Source organism: Chinchilla lanigera, unplaced genomic scaffold, assembly GCF_000276665.1.
Source record: "Chinchilla lanigera isolate Chin_1 unplaced genomic scaffold, ChiLan1.0 scaffold00142, whole genome shotgun sequence".
Taxonomy (NCBI): domain Eukaryota; kingdom Metazoa; phylum Chordata; class Mammalia; order Rodentia; family Chinchillidae; genus Chinchilla; species Chinchilla lanigera.
In genome coordinates, this window is record NW_004955543.1 from 1,992,576 (window position 1) to 2,013,229 (window position 20,654).

At 35.3% G+C, this 20,654-nt stretch overlaps 1 protein-coding gene across 1 annotated transcript in view; it reads right to left on the reverse strand.

Moving 5' to 3' along the window:
* The window catches only part of Shroom4 (shroom family member 4), a 236,020-nt gene that overhangs the window by 182,451 nt on the left and 32,915 nt on the right, over nt 1-20,654 (reverse strand). The gene's annotated exons all lie outside the window — the stretch shown is intronic.

Consider the following 20,654-nt stretch of genomic DNA (forward strand, 5'->3'; position numbering starts at 1 on the left):
TATATATATACACACACACACACACACACACACACACACAAAGATATCTAAAATAACTGTACTACTAGTTTCTATTAGTTCACTGAAAGGAACAGTTAGTGTTTATATTGTCTGATCAATTTTGCATGCCTATATCTTGTAATCTGAGCAACTCCAGTTGTTCTTTCCTTTTGAGCAGTTTCTTTCTATTTCACAATATCTATTGTACCTTTTGGATCTTCAGTTTCTGAGCAACTACTTTGAAGATAACAATATGCAATATAATAACCACTGTTAATTTCCTATTATCTTGTTTTAAAATTCTGTATCATTTTCATTGTTTTTTATTCTCTTTAAAATAATGAAAAACAATATGCACTACAATAACCATTGTTAATTTCCTATCATCTTATTTTGAAATTATATATTTTTTTTCCTCTCTTTAAAATAAAATAAGTTAAACTATATGACAGACTGTCATGGTTGATAAGTTGTGTCAATTTGAGTAAAAGAAGCTTAACTAAATGGACTCAGCAATTCCACACCCTAGGATGTGCAAGACCCAGCCTAGGACAGCTTGCTGACTGGATGCTATTCAGGGGAAATGAAGAAGGATGCTTCTGTTTCTTCGGAGGAGTTCCAGTCTTCACCTTCACCTTCGACAACATCTTCTGGCTTTCAGTGTAGACCCTTTAAATTCTGGCATGCAGAACCTTCAACCTTCTGGAGCAGACTCTTCAGCCTTCCATTACAGACACATCAGCCTCCGCATATGGAGTCACACAGGACACTGCAGTGAGCTCCAGACCTTTGACTGAATACTTCAGTCTCCAGTGTACAGACAGACCCTCTGCATTTTTCCTCAACCAATTCTGCTGATAGCTATTGTAAACCAATCTTCTAAATTCTTATATATTTATATATGTTGTATTATATCTGTTTCTCTAGTAAGCACTGTGTGATACATACACTAAATGCATTTAACTGGTATCTATAGAATTTTTCATTCACCACCAGCAGAATATACTGTATTTTCAGCATGACAGGGAACCTTTTCCAAAATACACCACCACATTTTAGGCCAAAAGTCTCAATAAACAAAGAATTTAACTAATTTCATCTATTCTATCAGATCACAATGGAATGAAACTACAAATCAACAGAGAAAGAAACCACAGAAACTACACAAACACATTGAGTTGAATAATACGCTTTCAAATAACCAATGGTCACTGAAGAAATCAAGGGAGAAATACAAAAATTCCTAGAATCAAATGATACAGAAACACTACATGTCAGATTTTGTGAGACACAATGAAAGTAGTTCTAAGAGGGATATTTATAGCCATGAGGTCTTATATTAGAAAAAAGAAACTAGCCCAAATAAATGACCCAATGACATATCTAAAGGGCTTGGAAAAGCATGAACAAACCAAATATGAAACCAATAGAAAGAAAGAAAGAAGAAAATTGAAGTAGAAATTGAAACTAAATAAACAATAAAAAAGATCAATGAATCAGAGTTGGTTCTTTGAAAAGAAATCAAGATTTATAAGCTCTTAGCTAAACTTACAAAAAGAAAATTAGAAATGAAAAAGAGAAAATTGCAGAAGACACCACTGAAATCCAGAGACTCATGAGAAACTATTTTCTTTTTTTTTATTTACTTTTTTTTTTTAATAAAAGGAGGAAAATATTAACAGACAGACAACACTTTACACAATAGCAAAGGAACAGTACAGACAGTACAGAGTTACAAAGTGGTAGGGAATTAACAATGCTTGTTGTATTACATATTGATATCTTCAAAGTGCTTTCTCATGAAAACAGATATAGACATGCAATGCTGATCAACCAAGGACTCATTGACAGTTTCTTTCAGCAAAGAAATACAAGACAGTAGAACAGCCGTGTTAACTATCCTGCATATACATACATACAAACTTTCTCCTTCTTTCCCTTCTCTTTTCCCATATCCCAGTTACCCTTTACCTTTGAGTGCTTTCCTATCAATTCACAATGTCTATCATATCTCCTAGTTTAAATTAACTCTTTCAGGTTTTACACCAGCGAAACAATGCAGTGCTTGCACATGTATGTTTGATTTATTTCATGAGAAACTATTTTCAAAAACTATATTCCAACAAATTGGTGAAATTGGAAGAAATGAATAAATTCCTAAACACATATATCCTACCTAAACTGTACCAAGAAGATATGCAAAAGCTAAACAGATTAAGAACAAGCAATGAAATTGAAGCAGTAATAAAACTCTTCCACCTAGGTAAACCATGGGACCAGATGAATTTCTGACTAAATTCTATCAAACCATTAGAGAAGAATTAAGATCAATGTTCCAGAGTTCCAAACAAAGTCTGTATTGTCTGTATTGTGCTTGTGATATGTTGTAAAATGTTGTATGTCTGTTAATGTTTCCCTCCTTTTATCCTTAAAATAAAAAAAAAAAAGAAAAAAAAAAAAAAGATCAATGTTCCACAAACATTTTCATGGAATAGAAAAGGAAAGTATCTTCTCATAGTTATTCCATGAAGCCAGCATTACCCTGATATCAAACCACTTAAAGTCTCAACACTACAGGAAAAGTACAGAACAGTATCCTTGATGAACACAGAGTAAGGAGATGGAAAATTTTCCAGTAAGAATCTTGCCAGCAGAATTCAAGATAACATTAAGAAGTTTAACCAAGTTTCTTTTATCCCAGGGGTGCAAAAGTTTTTCAGTATACATAGACCAATATAATACACCACATAAATTGAATCAAAGATAAAACATCACATGACCATATCAATAGATGCTGAAAAAGCCTTTGACAAAATCCAACACATCTTCATGATAAAACCCTAATGAAAGAAGGCGTAATCATATTGTCTCCCTAGTACAAGAAGCTGAAAGAGTAAATAAGAACCAAAATGTACAACAGATATTGTGAAATGGGAAGAAACTGCTTAAAAAGAAAGAGAAACTGGAATGGGGAAAAGGAGAAAAGAAGAAAGGGAAAAGGAAAAAAATATATATATATACATACAAGATGGTTAAGATATACTACTAATTGCTATTAGTTCATCGAAAAGAAAGGTTTATGCCTATATTGGTTTGATCAGTTTTTCATGCATATACCTTGTAATCTGTGCAACTACTTTGTAGATAATAATATGCAATATACTAACCATTGTTACTCTCCTACAATCTTGTTTTGAAATTTTATACCATTGTTTTTATTGTTTATTTTTCTTTTCTTTAAAATGAAAATAATTTTAAAAAGAAAGATGTTCCTTCCAAATGATACAGGTCATATATGACAAATCACAACAAATATCAAATTAAATGGTGAAAAAGTGAAAGAGTTCTCTCCAAACCCTGGTATGAGGCAACAGTACCTACTTTCACCACTCTTGTTCAATATAATACTTACAACTTTACAGAGAAAGAAATAAAAAGGATACAATTTGGAAATCTTTAAGATCATATAATCAAATTCAGCAAAGTAGCAAAATACAAAAATCAAGACACAAAAGTTAATTGTGGTCTTGTACACCAATAATGAGCCCAGTGAGAAAAAAAATAAGGAAAACAATTCCATTCACAATAGGTCCAAAAAATTCAATACCAAGCAATCAAGCAAACCAAGGAGGAAAAAGAACTCTATAATAAAAATTATAAAACCCTGAAGAAAGAAATTGAAGAAAACATTAGAAAATGGAGAACTATCCCTTGTTCTTGGATTGGCAAACTTAATATTGTTAAAATGACTGTAATACTAAAAGCAATGTATAAATTTAATGCAACTATTATTAAAGTACAAACAACAATCTTCAAAGAACTAGAGAAAGCAATTGTGAATTTCCACTGAATCAGAAAAGACCCACAATACCCAAAGCAACCATAAGCAAAAAGAGCAACACTGGAGGAATCACTGTAACAGACTTCAAGCTATACTCTAAAGTTATAGTAATAAAAACATGGTACTGCCATAGAAACACAAATGGAATAGGTCATGTACAAATCAACCTAAGCACATACAGTAATCTGAGTTTTGACAAAGGAGCAAAAACTATACAATGGAGAAATATCAGTCTCTAACAGATAGAACTGGGAAAACTGAAGAGCTTGATTCCTATCCCTCACCCTCACTGACATGGTTATTGCACTGAATTCTTCTTGCAACAATGCTCTGACCTAAGTATCATGGCCATTTGACAAATGAGGAAACTCAGATAAAGAGTTGCCTTACAGAATTTGCTCAGGGGTGCCTGACTAGCCACGAAAACTTCCTAGCCTCAAACTCAGATGTTTGTGGCTCTAAAGCTAGTCTTTCAACTCAACAGCTACTGAGCAGAACCAGCCTTGCACAGAAAAATAACCGGGGCCCCCAACACTGGTGGTACTGGAAGGGTGCTGTAGCACCTTTTCCTTGGCACCTAGTGACACAAAAGAGCTTTGTTCCCACAGTAGAGTAAATCAGAATGGGATTTCTAGGCTTTGTTAAATCGTTACCTACTCTATTCTAACTATAACTCTCTCTCTCCAGCTATAAAGTACATAAAATCTAAAGTACTTATATTACTAGTTACTACTTAGTACCATGTAATATGTACTAATTATATTATATGTACTAATATGTGGTACATATATAGAATAATTACCACGTTGTAGTTTTACAATTATATTATTTAAATAACCATATCATAGTTATATAATTCTTTATATATATTTTATTAGAATATGCAATAATATTCATACTAAGTAATGTATGTATTTAGTTATATACATACACATATACATATAGATAACTGTATATATGTGCTTTAACCTTTCATTTAAATGATATATAATGATAGTCATAATACTGTCGGGCTATACTTACTGAGCATTACTGTGTGCCAACCACAGCACTAAGAACATCTCCATATAAATTACATCATCATCCTCAATTCATGGGTTAAGTGAGAGTGCTTGAGTAACCTTACTGAAGAACTTTAGTACTGCAGAATTATATCTTTCCATATTTGGTGATAATTATAGTGTTTGTGCATTCAATAGATGTTTGTTGAGTAAACACATTTGTTTAGTTGAAAAATATTCACAAAAAGCCAGGCTAAATAACTTTTCCAAGATAATGTGGGAAATAAATGATACATTTCAGTCCAACTCTCTCTGTCTCCAGATTCATACTATATTGCATTTCTACCTCTGATAAAGGTAACCACATAAAATGTGGATTAGCAAAAATAAGAAAACAAAGTCATCCATTATATCATCAATATATCTGCTTTTCTCCACAGATTTTCAAGGTACATAAGCTGATGCTTTCATTTGACATGTCCTTTAATTTTCCCACAAGTGTCTGGTGTCTTTTTCCAAACCCCTTCATTTCTTCTTCCCATTTCACCTCAAAGACAGTCCAGAGCCCTCTGTATGATCATATCTGCTAATTATGGTCCAGAATCCAGTATAGGTTTCCAGGACATGACTTTGTGAACCTGGGAATCTGGTGAGATGGCACTGTGTAATCTGGGGTAATGTAAGATATCCGAGTAACCACCTTAAGCCATTAGCTGCCCTCATCCTTTACCAAAGCATTAAATCATCGAGTTATAAACCAGGAAGAAAAGTTTTTAAAGAGTATATAAGGTTTAGAGTAAATTATCAGATGCTTGGACAAGAATATGTTCACAGAGATGGTCTCTACAATGCTATCTATGCTAAGAAGAAAACAAAAAAAACCAAAATGGCCAAGTGCACACAACTAGTAAATTAAATTATAATACATTCATTTTATACGCTACTATTATGCAGTAATTTAAAAGCAGCATTAAAAACTTCTAATGAGAGAGAAATTAAATTAAACAAAAGAATTAGAGACAAAAGTACAGACAATATGACCATGTAGTACTATCTGAAATATAAATTTCTTTCATAATCAAAATATATGTATTACCATGTTAATGAGAAAAAAATCAACCTTTAAAAAAATGAGGAACAGTTGTGATGCTTTTTTGAATCGTGCTTTTTCTCTTGCAGTTATGTTTACCTTTTCTCATACATGGTTTATATTGCTGCTGCACAGTCTCACTTTCATTTGTAAAAGGGAGTGAAAATAACTACTAATCTCCCATGGTTGCTGTATTGATAAAATGAAATGATGAATGAATGTGAAGAGGTATTTTTTAACAAGCAGTAGAGGACATCTCATTTTTGAGCTATTATTGAGCAGATTTTAAGTGTACTGAATTTCTGGTGGTTTGTAGTAACGAATCTCTCTTGCAGGCAGGTCCTCCTGCCCTTTTGCACTTCATAATCTCACTCCAGGCCTTCACCCTTCATAATCTCACTCCAGGCCTTTACCCTCTCATTACCTGAATTTCTAAACCAAACTTTGAATTAGACCTCCTGCAGCCTCTGCCTCCTCTATCCACCTTCTATAATTCATCAAAAATCATCTTCACTCTCGTATTATTTTTTTTGAAATTTTGGGTTTTTTTTAAAATAAAAAAAGAATCACCTACAAACTATACCTTTACTCAGACTCCCACAGAAACTCCTGAATATCCTTCATATATCACACCAGCCCTTCTATGGCCTTCTCCAACAATCATCCCAGCCCACATATAATCAGTTCAAGTCTTGAACATGTCTTAACTAGAAAGCATTACACTACACAGTAGATCCCCAGTGCATGCTAGCTATTAATAACTGGCACTGTAGCAACTTACTACTCAAAGTATGGTCATCAGTCTCCCCTGGAGTTAGTTAGACTCTCTGGCTTCAACCAGACCTACTCAATCAAACTCTGCATTAGGAATATCTCCCAGGTAATTTGTATGAACAATTAAGTTTGAGAAGCACTGACCTACAAGGCCCTAAAATTGGCAGGTGAAACAAAATGTTGGCAGATTTATCTATGCTATTCAAACTGTCCTTATGTCTCTCTCACATATATTTATCCGTATCTTCTCTTAGATGGTAAGATCATTAAAAGGTAGCAACTGATATCTTTCTTTTTCTCTGTACCAACTTCTACAATCCAAGAGGCCCTCATAAATGCTTATCCGCTAAAACTACTTTTAAACGTAATATTTAAAGGTAATCATGACAAAAGTGATTTAACATAGCATGACCACTAAGACTACAGAATCGGGAGCCTGCCAACTAGAGATCAAAAATCACTTTCCAATACTTTTCTAGCTATGTGACCTTGGGCATGTGAATGGAATATGTCCTCAATTTCCTCATCTGTGAAATGCAGTTATTAATAAAACCCACCTCAAAAGGTTGTTGAAGAGTTAAATGAGTGAAGAGTTATGAAAATCTTACAAGGCAAGAGGATCACCAAGTTCCAGCCCAGCTTAGGCAATTTAACAACTAAGTGAGATCCTGTCTCAAAACAAAAAATAAAAAAGGCACAGTGTGAAGGTCCTGGATTCACTCCCTAGTACAAAAAAAAAAAAAAAAACAAACCAAAAAACCGGAGTGACCTAAAAGTTGATGATTCAATTATTTTGGGTGCCAGATTTTAGAATTCCAGGATCTAGATTTGCAAGACACACTGATACAAATTATAAAAATAGTGGACATTGCATATATTACATTCAGTAACCTAACATAAAGTGAACATATTGTGGAGAGGAAGCCAAGGATAATCATCTGGGTTTCTGGGACTTCCTCCTGAAGTGTTATAGGCCATGAAATGGTTAATGGAAATTGTGTACCCTGAACTATCTAGACTCCCCCTAGACAGGAAGACGGTAGAGATATTTCTATGCCAAAATCTGGGAATCTGTAACACATGGAAAAGAGGAAGGAAGAGTCTCACAAGGTGCCTCCAACACTCCTTTCTTGGACGTTGCTATCTCTGGTTCTTCCTTCCTGCCCTAGGGATTCACCCATTTACCATAATCTCCACAAAAAACCGAGGGAAGCAACATACTGCTCTGAAGGGAAGCTAGAGAGGGATAAAGCTTCTGATTTCAGCCAGAGCTAGAAAACTAGTATAATGTCCCCTCCCTGTTGAAAAGACTGGAGAGGGGATGGGTTAAGAAGTGGCCTTTAAGAGTGTTCCAAATTCTTAGCACTTGGTGGTAGCATCTAAAGGACAGAGAATTCCCCAAGGACAGAGGTAAAGCTGGGCGTTCTAGCATGGTATTTGGCACACAATTGGGAACTTCTTGGGATATGATTAGGAATCTCCTTGTATGACTATGAAGTATTAAATCCCTTAGGTAAGGAAGTAGCAAAAGAATCTTAGCCAGCACTATGTATTAAAGCAAAGGCAGAAAAACTGATGCTGAATTATCTGTATACATAAGTGACAGATTTTAACTATCTAAAAATATGATAATTTTGAAAAGTCAATCAAAAGTAGAAGTCATGGGTCATAAAATCCACAAAGCAAAGGGTAAGAGAGTAGAGAAGAAGAAAGAAAGATTGAATTACAACCTGCTCTTAGTCACTTTCTCATCACTGGGATAAAACACCAAACATCAGCAACTTAAAGGAAGAGAGGTTTGTTTTAATTCCTGGTTTCATTCTATAGTCAGGTGGCTCCTAGGCAGAAATAGGATGGCAGAGGGGCATGGTGTAAAAAATAGTGGTCAACTCATGGCAGCCAGCTAGCAAGGAGAGAAGGGAGGAGCCAGGGAAAAAATGACAACAATATGCAGTATAAGAACCATTGTTGAATTGCTACCATCTTGTATGGTGAATCTCTGTATCACTTCCAATGTTTTTTAATTACTTGTTTCTGTCTTTGATTGTTTGATCAGTCTCACATTCTTATGTCTGGTAGACTGAGCAACTTCATTGAAGATAACAGTATGCAATGCAGCAACTATTGTTAATTCCTACCATTTTGCTTTGAGGTCATGTATCATTTTTGTTTTTGTGTTGTTTTGTTTTTGTCTTCATTGTTGTTTTGTCAGGTTTTTTTCTCTTAAAATAAAAAAAAATTTAAAAAGAATGCACACTTCTAAGTCGCTCCCCCACTGACCCACCTCCAACCAGGTCTCTTCTCTGAACAGCACATTCAGCTATGAATGAATTCATCAATGGATTCAATCATTGATGAGTATAGTGCCTCCACAATCCAATCACCTTCTACACACACAAGAATTTAATGGAAGAATTTAGATCTAAAGTATAACAAACCTCAGCGGATGCAGTGCCTACTCTGTGATGATAATGATGAGATTTAACTGGAAAGTTCAAATTTAAGGCATTACAGAAACAAAGTCAAATCCTATCTGAAAAGGACATCATGAAAAATTCCATTAAAGAAATCTCATATCATGTAGAGACAGTCCATAAAATTCACAAGGATGGCAAAGTAAATGAGTACCTGAGCACCACTTGCAAAGCCTGATGCTTCAGCTGAAGAAAGGAGAGTCTTTTGGGAATGGACATAAAAGCACATATAGGCTAGTGGTTGTCCTGCAGTCTGGATCCTCAGATGGTCTCATGTTGATAAAAGCCAAAATTCCGGAAACAAATATTAAGCTGACTCCAATAGACTTATCTCTCTTCTCTGTCTCTGTCTCTGTATCTGACTTGCTGTCTATCTCTGTCTCTCTCTCTCTCTGACTTGCTGTCTCTCTCTGTCTCTCCCTCTGTCTCTCTGTCTCTCTCTCTCTCCTCTTCATCATCATCTCTCTCAGAGTTGGACATGGAACCCAGGGCCTTGTGCATGTTGAGCAGATACACTATAACTGAGCTATACCTCCATTTCCTAACTCACTTGACTTTTCTACAAAAATGTACAGGTAGATATTATAAGAGTTTTACTCAATTACCTAAAAATCCAAAACTCCTAACAGAGTTAAGATCTTGGGCAGTCAGAGTTCTCCACAAAAACACAATCAATAAGATTGTTAAAAAATATTGTTAAACAGAAAAAGATTTATGCTGAGGGACTGGCTCCTATGATTATTGAGGTTAAGAAGCCTTGTGTTACGTCATCTGGAAGCTGAAGACCCAAGAAAACCAGTAGTGGGACCCCACTCCCAACCTGAAGGTACAAGAATCAGGAGAGTCAATGGTGTAGGGCCCAGTGTGGGTCAAAAGGCCTGAGAACTAGTAGCAACCATGTTAAAAAGAAGGAGAAGTTTGAGGTTTCAGCTCATGAAAAGATGAGGGAACTCACTCCCTCTCCGTCTTTTTGACCTATTTGAGTGAGCCCCACTATGGCTCAGATCATGTCTTCCCACACTGGGTGAAGATTGATCTTCTTTTCTCAGTCAACTGATTAAAACACCAACTGCTTCCAAAAACAACCACCTAGACACATTCAAAACTAGTATTTTTGCCAGCTATGTGGGCATCCCTTAGCCAGGGCAAGTTGACACATATAATTAAATTTCATAACCCCTGTAAAACATGGTTGTTAACCCCCATATAATAGTCACACAGGAAAAGAAAATGTTAGCATCAAACTTTTTAAGGGTTAAGTGTTCCTTAATGCCTTGAATTCAAACTCTCCACATTTACAAAAGGGGGAAATGAGTCCCCAAAATGGTCATAATTTGTGGAATTAATCAGTTCAACTAGAGATTATGGGATATTTTTGTTTATGTTAATTAAAAATCTGATAAGGGTAAGGGTGAAGGTCCATGATGTCAGGGACCATGTATCTTTTATATTTCTTATTCTACATTTGAGAAGAATTGAACTATCATCTCAAATAGTCACTTCACACCAAGACACTGGCAGTATGGAAAGTAGCCTATGTTTCAAAATTGTAATATGTATAACAGATGACCGACAATTTTTAGTAAATGTAAATGTAGTTTGGGGAAAATAAGGTAGGAGACAGACAGGGGCTTATCCTGGGTATGTATAAAAACTCTGCAGGCACTTAAATAGCCAACCTATTGGGATTCTTCTTGTCTTCCTGATATGGCAAGTGAGTTCAACAAAAGCACTCACAAGAAAACTGAAAAGGCAGGAATGAACAAAGCTTTATTAAGCTGGCTGATGGACAGTCTCTAACTAGGAGCCAGAGAAAATGTCCACCCGATCTCGGTCTCACCTTCAGTTTAAGAACATTTCAGGTTTCTACAGTTCCTCCATTTGTGGGAATCTTACAAGAATGTCACACAATCATCACAAAGTTTACTTGTCCCAGAAAGTCAGACAACTGAATTCCAAATGACCATTGCAGTTTAACTTTTAGCCCACTTCCCAATTTGTCCTATATGTTCTGTTCCCATTTTATGACTCTGCTCTGAGTTGACAACTAACCAAGGCAACTGGGGTGAACTATAGCTTCGGTGAACTTTAAGTGACTTCTGTTAACAGAAAATTGAGTCTCTCTTGCCCTATCATTCCAACACTAAATCTCAGGTAGAACTTATCCTATACCTGCACACAAGCTTCTGTCCCATATTGTCACCCACACATCCCTCCAACTACCAGAGTGAATCAGAGATCACCAGGTACATCCTTTTTTCTGGCACACATATCATACAACCTTTAACTTTATACTGTGTTAAGCTACCAAATTTCCCTTATTGCATTTCTTTAAGTTCTAAGATAGACTAGGATGCTAACAGGTGCCTAACACAGACAATCTGGAATAAGCATCTTATTTCCATTTTTCTAAACCAAAATCATTCTTTTCTTCCACATTTGCTATGCTTTGAATGTTTCCCCCAAATTTTATCTGTTGGAAATTTAATCCCCAAATTAATATGTTGGTGATATTTGCATGTGGGGCCATTGGGGGATAGTTGGGGCTACATGAGGTCATGTGAGTGTGATTCCTATGATTGAATTAGTGGTTTTATAAAAACAGGAAGTGAAACCTGAGTTTCTGCTTCCTCATCATGTGATGTCCTCCATCCTGTTATGATCCAGGAAGAAAGACATCACCAGATGTGGCCCCTTAAGCTTGGACTTCTCAGTATTCATAATTGCGAGAAATATTTTTTATAAATTACTGAGTCTCAGAAACACAGTTGTAAAAACACAACAGAGACTAAAATAGTCCTTATCATGTAAATAGAGCTGAAACCCACTACAGGTTAGGAGTGGGCAGCAAGGACATTCAGGCAATTCTCTAAATATGTATGTGTTTCCTGTGAGTGTTCTTGCTAAGAGGAGCAGACTTGGGAGAATAATGGGTAGGGGTGGTTGAAGTTTTACAGTGAAGCTTTTGTCTGACACCACCTTCTCATGATTGTATATCCGGAGACCAAGAGTCCCTCCCACCACCCAGATAATCTAGATACAGTCTCAGAGGCTTAAGAGGCACCAAAAAAAGGAATTAATGCCTTTTTAGTATGGTGTGGTGGAGGATTCTGTCTTTGGAAATACGGGCTCTAAGCTATCAACTCTAAACAGGAAAGGGACCTGAAAGTCACTGTAGACTGTTTCCTGAAGATATCAACCAATTTGCTGTTTTAACCAAGACAATTACTGTTCTAGTAAAATCAGGATCATAAAAAGAAAAAAAAAAGAAAAAGATGCTCTCTTCCCTCTCTCTCACCTCAGCTTACCCATAATTCCTTCTTCATGGCTTGCCCAAATCTGGAATACCATATTTAGATCTTCTTACTACCTCTTAGCGCTGATGTTATCAACTTAGAGAAGCTGAAAAAAAAAAAGGCTTAAGTCATGCAAGGTAGTGCTCCACTGTTTTCACAGCACTATGGGAGGCTGTGGCAAGATGATCACAAGTTTGAGCCTGGCCAGGGGACCCCAGTAACATAGTGAGACAATCTCAAAGTCAAAAAAAGAAAAAAAAAAAAAAAAAGAAGAAAATGTTTGGGCATGTGGCTTAGGACAAAGGCACTGTGTTTATTCCCTGGTGAAAGAAAAAAGGTTTAAAATTATAAACTTAGCACAAATAATGTCTAGCTTTATTAAATTAAACTTAGAGATATCACATGCAAGTTTTTGTAATAGCTAGACTACATAAATCTTTCCTTATTTATTTCCTTTTACCTTGAATTCATTGATAACTGAAAACAGAAAGGAAATTAATGGCAAAGGGATATCCCTTACTATGCATGTTGACATTTTAAAATAGGAGGAGGGCACAAAAGGTGAATAGTTAAGGGATCTATATTTATGCAGGTCCTGTACTGGGAACATTATCCACATTATCTCATTTAGTCCTCACAAGAACTATATGAGTATGTTCTATTACAATCCCCACATGACTGATGAAGAAGTTAAAGTGAACTTCAAGAAAGATATGACAATGTTAGTAAACCTTAAGGACATTATGCTCAAGCACAGAAGGAAACATACACATGATTCCACTTTCATAAGGAATCTAAAATCTTCAAACTCAAAGGAGCAAAACATAGAATGTTAGGAGGAAGCAGCTAAGAGTAAGTGGATATAGGGAGGTACTGATCAACAGATGTAAAATTTCAGTTACATAAGATAAATTCTAAGGATCTGCTCTCAAACATTATGTCCACAGATAATACTGTATTATATTCTGAAAACTGTGAAGTTGTTAGTTCTCATGTTACATGATTGTATTATAATTTAAAATAATAAAATGATGAGTGCCAAAACCACTAGCCAGCTCTGAGTTAGGGCCCACTGAGATCTGAAAGTGATAGGGTCTAAACCATTAAACTGAACAGACTGAAGTGATAAGCAATACCTCTTGACAAATGACACCAAGAACACATCACTGGAAAACAAAACCTAACTAAACCTAGCTAAAGAGTTCTTGATACCAACAAAAAATTTGACCTCAACCCTCACACACAAAAAGTATGAACAAGAAAAAAACAAGGCAGTGAAATGCCGTCAAAGACTCCTAGCTTTTCCAAAGCAGTCCAAAGGGTCACTGATGGAGCAAACATCGAGTAACTGAGCTATACAACATAAAGACAAAGCAAAAAAAACTCAGTGAGCTCAGAGAAGACATAATCCAAAAGATAATGAAACTATTAACAAAGTAACTAATGTAGTTATGAGAAAAAATAAAATATTGGAAGAGATGACCAAAATGGTTCAAAACATGAATGACAAGTCTACCAAAGAAACAGACTCAGAGGGGCCAAACAGAAATCACAGAAATAGGGAATTCTACTGAATTCATAAACAGTAGATATGATGAATATGAAGATAGCATTTCAGAAGTAATGGACAAAATGAAATTATATGATGACATACTCAAACAAACCTTAAAATGATGAAAGCAAGAAAAATTCATCCAAGAACTACTAGATGATGCTAAGACTAACCTGAGGCTAACTGAAGTTAGAGGGAAATTACAGGAAAGCACGCATGAAATAAAAAATTTATTTAAAGAAATCATGGCAGAATACTTCTGGAGCATGGGAAAGAATGCAACATACAAGTGAAACTTATGGAATGCCAAACAAATTTGATGAAGAAGGAAGCTTCCCATAGCACATGATAGACAAAAAACTTCAGAAGTCAAAGACAAAGACAGAAACATAAAAATTGTCAGGAAAAAAAGCAAACGAAAATCACTGATAAGGTAAATCCAATAGGATCACAGGAGACTTTTTCAACACAACTTTAAAGGCCAAGAGAGCTTTGAATAAAGTGTTTCAAGCCCTAAGAGAAAACAATTTGCACCTCAAACTAATATATCCTCCAAAACTATCTTTCAAAATTTATAGAAAATAAGGACATTCCATAAGAAAACACACCTCAAGAAAGTCTTGAACATAAAAACCAGAACTCTAAAAAATATTCAACAATATCTAAGAAAAGACAACGAAGTCAGCAAAGCCCAAATATGAAATGGAATGAATACATTGTGCAAGGCGAGTAGTTAAATAGGAAAACTGAAGAAGTCAAAACAAAAGAAAAAAGGCAGTGAAAGTAATGTCACTAACTTTCAGTAATAACTTGCAATGTAAAAGACCTCAACATCCCAATTAGACATAAATTGCAGCACTTGGGAGGCTGAGGCAGGATTGCCATGAGTTTGAGGCCAACCTGGGCTACACAATGATTTCAAGGCCAGCCTGAATTACATAGCAAGACCCTGTCTCAAAAATAAAAGACACAAATTGGCAAACTGTACAAGAAACAACACCTAAAAGTCTAGTGCATTCAAGAGACTTATCTAATATGAAAAGAATTGCAAAAGATTGGAAACAATATTCAATGAACCAGGACCCTGAAAACAAACAGGGGTATCACATGTTTTGTCAGAGAAAATAAACATCAAGCCAAAATTAAGAAGAAAACACAGAGAATGCCAATATGTATTAGTTAAAGTAAGAATTCAACAGGAAGAGATAACAATTGAAAATATGCCCTGAATGTTGGACACTTAACTTCATAAAACAAGCATTACTGAACATAAAAGATCAAATACACACCAACACAATATAGACAATGTAGTGGGTGATCTCAGTACCCCACTTCCACAAATAGATAAACTAAACAAATAAATTAAGAAAGAAACATCACACCTGAACAACACCTTCAAACAAATGAACTTCTGAGATTATCTACAGAGTATTCTAGCCACTACAAGAGAATATAAATTCTTCCCAGCAGCACCCTGAATTTCATCCAAAATACAGCACATATCAGTTCATAAAGCCTGATTAAATCAGTGCAAAATTATTTACATCAGCCCATGTATACCATCAAATCACAGTGCAGTGAAACTACAGATCAACAGCAAACAAAAACACAGAAATTTTACAAACACCTGGACATTAAATAACACACTCTTGAGCACTAAAAGTATCACAGAAGAAATTGCACAATTCTTAGAATCAAATCATAATGCCATTATGACATACCAAAACCTATGGGACACAATGAAAACAATCTTAAGAACAAAGTTTATTGCTATGAATGCTCACTTAGAAAAACACAGCAAACTCAAATAAGTAATTGATCTGTACCTTAAGATACTATGAAAGGAAGGAAACACACACCTACTACAAGGAGGACAATCAATCATAAGGATATGAGTAGAAATTAACCAAATTGAGACAAAATTAAAAAATAATCAATGAATCAAAGGGCTGGTTCTTTGACAGAATGAACAAAAGAGAAACCATTACCCAAGCTTACCAAAGGAAAGACCTAAATCCATGAAACTAGAAATGAACAAGGTGAAATTAAAAAAGACATGGGCAAAATGGAAAAGATCATTAGTAACTAATATAAAAAAATTATAGTCAAAGTGTAGAATCTTGAAAAAATGGACAAATATCTAGGTGCATGCTATGAATTACCAAAATTGAACTAAGAAAATAGAAAAATAGAAAACACTTCAAAAAGAGGCAATGAGCTGGGGATGGTGGTGTACATGTATAATCCCAGCACTCCGGAGGATAAGGATCACTGCAAGTTTGAGGACAGTCTCAGCTACATAGCAATTTCAAGGCCACCTTGGACTATGTAGTGAGACTCTGCCTGAAAACCACCCCATAAAAACAAAAGCAAAAAAAGACCACATTGAAATAGAGCCAGTAATAAAAAAGAAAAAAAAAACTTACCAACTTAGAAAAACCTCTGACCCAGTTGATTCACCACTACATTCTACAAGAATTTCAAGGAAGATCTAATGCTAGTGCTCCTCAAACTAATTAATGAAATTGAGAAGGAAAGAATACTTCCAAACTCATTCATGAAAACTAATATTAATTAATCTGATTCCATAACCAGAAAAAGACCCAGCTAAAATCTATAGGCTAATCTTTTTAATAAACATAGATATAAAATTCTCAACAAGATACTGGCAAATAGAATGAAACAAATCATCAAAGAGATCATACATCATGACAAAGTAGTTTCATTCCAAGTACACAAAGATAGTTTATCATGTACAAATCAATAATGTAATACATAACATAAAGAGAAGCAAGGCAAAAAGTTACATTATCACAGCAATAGAGGCAGAAAAGCTTTTGACAAAGTAAAATATCCATTTTTAATAAAAACTCTGAAGAAAATAGGTATAGAAGGACCTTATCTCAGTCTGATAAAAGGATTTATGACAAACCTCCCACTAATATCATATGAAATGGGGAAATGATAAAAGCTTTTACTCTAAAATGAGTAACATGGCAAGGATGTCCACTGTCACCACTCTTGTTCAATGTAATTCTTGAAATATTAGCCAGAGTAATCAGACAAGAGAAAGAAATAAAAGGGATACGAACAGAAAAGAGAGAACTTAAATTATCATTGTTAACACATGATCCTCTACATAGAAGACCTAAAAAAATTTCACTAAAAGACTCTTCAAATTAACTATGAAATTCAGCAATGTAGCATGATACAAAACCAACACACAAAAACCAACAGCATTCCTGTACACCAATAATGAACTCACCAAGAAAGAATTTAGGTTAACAGTAGCACTCACAATAGCATAAAGCAAAATTAAATACAAAAGAATTAACCATAACCAGGGATGTGAAAGACTGCTGCAATGAAAACTACAATATTCTGATATAAGGATATCAAAAAAGTTATCAGAAAATGGGAAGATATCCCTGTTCCTGGATCATTAGAATCAATGTTGTCAAAATGGCCAAACTTCCAAAGCCGATATACAGACTCAAAGCAATCTCAGTCAAAATACCAATATTATTCCTCACAGAATTAGAGAAGACAATCCTAAAATTCATATGGAATCAGAAGAGACACAGAATAGTAGAAACAATCCTGGGCAAAAAGAGTGAAGTAATAGGCATCACAGTCCCAGACTTGAAGTTATATTACAAACTACTGAAATAAAAATAGCGTGATACTGGCACAAAAGCAGACATGTGGATCAATGACTCAGAACAGTGGATGTAGAAACAATCCCAGACACTTTCAGCTACCCAATCTTTGACAAAGGTACCAAACACATACTCTGGAATAAAGATAGCCTCTTTAGCAAATGGTCCTTAGATAATTGGCTATGTATATATGCAAAAGATTGAAGCTCCTCTCTTATCTTTCACAATGTGCTAAACTAAAAAAAATGGTTCCAAGATCTAAACATTAATAAAGAAACACTTAACTTACTAGAAGAAAAATAAGTAAACTCTTGAAGTTACAAAAGTAGGCAAAAAATTTTAAGAGGACCCCAATTACACAAGAGACAACATCTAGAATGAACAAATAGGATCCTATCAAATTAAAAATTTGCTGCACAAAAATGAAACAACTAACAGACTGAAAAGACAACCTACAGAATGGGAAAAAAATATTGCCATCCACACCTTGTACAGAAGATTAAAAGCCAGAATATATAAAGAACTCAAAAAACATAGAGGTCCCAAAAATAAAAGACCTAATCAAAAAATAGGCAACTGAAAGGAATACAAGTTTCTCAAAAGAAGTACAAAATCTCAATGAATACATGAAAAAGTATTCAACATTGCTCACCACTAGAGAAGTACAAATTAAAAGAACACTTAGATTCCATCTAATTTTTTTTTGTTTTGTTTTGTTTTTTTTCCGGTACCGGGAACCGAACTCACGACCTTGCGCTTGCCAGGCAGGTGCTTTTTGCCGCTGAGCTAAATCCCCAGCCCCTATAGATTCCATCTTAATCCTAAAAGAATGCCTATCATCAAGGAATCAAATATAGAAAATTCTACACACATAAAATTCTAAAACAATGCAAAATAATACAATGATAGAAAGTCAGTTGGTAGAGTTTCCTGTGATTGTGGGTCAAGATTACTAAGGGCCACAAGGAAACTTTTGGGTTTGATGGATATGTTTATTGTGTTAATCATAGCAATGGTTTCATAGGCATTGTCAAAATTCATCAAACTGTATATGTTTTTTGTATATATATATTTTTGTCATATATCAAATATACCTGAATAAAAGATGTAGAATGTAAAGCTAAGTTAACTTTGTCATGTACCACAGTGAATATATTTGTAAAACAGTATTCATTTCCCAAGCAAATCACAATTGGTATCCTGACTCATATCAGCAAGATGGCAGAGTAGGAAGCTCTGAACTCTCCTATCTCAATGAACACATCAGTTCCAGAGCAAAACTCTGACAAATTGTCTTTGCAGGAATTGCAAAAATTCATTCTGAGACTTTTGTACTGTTATGGTTTGTGTCTGGATGTCCCCCAAGGCCTCATGCAGTCATGGGGGTAGTTTTCAGACACAGCTAAATTTAGAGATTTTGACTGATTCATTGTCTAGTGCCTGGATTATGGATATGAGTGCTACACCCACCCTAGGGTAGATAGCATACATACAATATATAAGGGACAGAAAATCTTCTCTTGCTCTTTTCCCTTTTTACTCTTGGTGCTTTTGCTGTCTTCTGCCTCTATGAGCTGTTGTTTCTCTGCCACACCACCCTGCCTTGGAGCCAGATGATTATATACAGAAACTTCCACAAACTGTGAACTAAGTAGACCTTTCCTCCTTTAACCTTGGGTGCCGGGACTTTTGTCTCAACAATGAGAGGAAAGTAACCAAGATGTGTACCATAGGTGAATGTGAGACCAATCACATCAGAGAATTTTGAAACAACTTACCAAAATTCCTACCCACTGCTAATAGGGAAGTCCCCAGATTGCACTTCTCTCTAGGAATTGAAAGAGCTGGATCACATACTCAACACTCCAGGTTTTTCAAGAGCTGTCCAAAAGACTGGCAACTGTCTTGTTTGTCTTGGAATGCTGATGAAATCAACCATTCTCTACTGAGCTTGGATCAGTGAGGTCAGACAGTGGTTTATGTTGATGATTACAATAATGTCTCTTCTCAGCCTAGCACTGAGTCAACAAATGAAAAACCCTAAATCTCAGCTTCTCTGCATGGAGTGAAAAAGATTGGACCCAGGTCCAGTGCTCAAACACCTTCAGGGGATACACAAAGCACTGGCTTATGACTTGACCCTCTTGAAAAGCTAAAAGGGCTAGCATACTCTAATTACCTCACACCAAAGACAAAACATAAGGTGAAAGATGATATCCTCCTTAGCAAATGGTACTGAGAAAATGGTACTGGGAAAAGTGGCTATACACATGCAGAGGATTGAAGTTAGGGCCATATCTCTCACTATGTACTAAACTAAAATCAAAATGGATCAAAGTTCTAATTATTAAAATAGAAACACCCAACCTACTGGAATATAACATAAGTAAAACTCTTGAAGTAAATGAAGTAGGCAAGGACCTTCTGAATAGAACATCAATTATGCAAGAAATAACATCAAGAGTCAACCAATGGGATGATATCAAATTAAAAAGCTTTTGCACAGCAAAGGAAATGATCAAAAGAGTACAAAGATAACCTATAGACTAGGAAAAAACATTGCCAGGTACACCTGAGACAGAGGACTAACACCAAGAATATATAAAGAACTCAAAAATCTTTCACCCCTAAACATAAAAGACCTAGTCAAAAACTGCGCAACTGAAATGAACAGACATTTCTCAGAATAAGTACAAATGATCAGCAAATATGTGAAAGTGTTCAACATCTCTAGCTATAGAGAAATGCAAATTAAAACAATACTGACATTTCATCTTACTCCAAAAAGAACAGTATTCATCAAGAAATTAAATAATGAAAAGTGCTTTAAGGCAGGAATGGTGGTGCACATCTGTAATCCCAGCACTTGGGAGGCTGAGGCAGGAGGATTGCCATGAATTTGAAGCCCATCTGGACTACATAGTGAATTCAAGGCCAGCCTCAACTACATAGTGAGACACTGTCTCA